The 514-nt window shown below is 67.9% G+C and overlaps 1 protein-coding gene across 1 annotated transcript in view; it reads right to left on the bottom strand.

Annotated features, from left to right (window-relative positions):
- The window catches only part of PNPLA2 (patatin like phospholipase domain containing 2), a gene marked incomplete at its 5' end in the record, with an annotated part of 16,026 nt that overhangs the window by 11,912 nt on the left and 3,600 nt on the right, over positions 1 to 514 (bottom strand). The window lies entirely within an intron of this gene.

The raw sequence follows: 514 nt of genomic DNA, 5'->3' as shown, positions 1-514 counted from the left end.
CCCGCGTGGGCCGGCCCCGGGCGGGCGGGGCGCCCCGCTGCTGCCGCCTGTCCCCTCCTCTCGCCTCGCTCCCCACCCTCCCGCGACCTGGCCCCATACCGGCAGAGACCCCGCGGACGGTGGGGCGAGGTGACCCAGGCTCCTGGGGACCCTGCCCGTGCGGGGCCAGGTGAGGGGGGCATGTCCTGAGGGTCCCGACTTAAGGCGCTAAAAAGTGCATGGGAGACCGCGCAGGAAACACCCGACACCCGCAGTGGTGTGGGCGGCTTTCCTCTCTTCCCTATACTTTCCCACTTGGCTTCTCCCCGTTTTTAAACAACACACACGTGACATGCTAGAAAATGACATTTAAATCAACAGCACAAACGCCCGGGAGGTGTGAGGGTGAGGATGGGGTGGCTCGCCTGGGGCTCGGAGGAGCTGGCGGGAGCCTGGTGTGACCTCCCTGCTGGGGGAGAGAGTCCCCCCTCTTCCCCAGGCCCCTCCCCAGCCCCAGCTGGCCCCGCACCCACCT

This window comes from Myotis davidii, unplaced genomic scaffold (assembly GCF_000327345.1).
Source record: "Myotis davidii unplaced genomic scaffold, ASM32734v1 scaffold3578, whole genome shotgun sequence".
Lineage (NCBI taxonomy): Eukaryota > Metazoa > Chordata > Mammalia > Chiroptera > Vespertilionidae > Myotis > Myotis davidii.
Note: the sequence above shows the minus strand (reverse complement) of the source record. Positions and strands in the feature narration are given on the sequence as shown.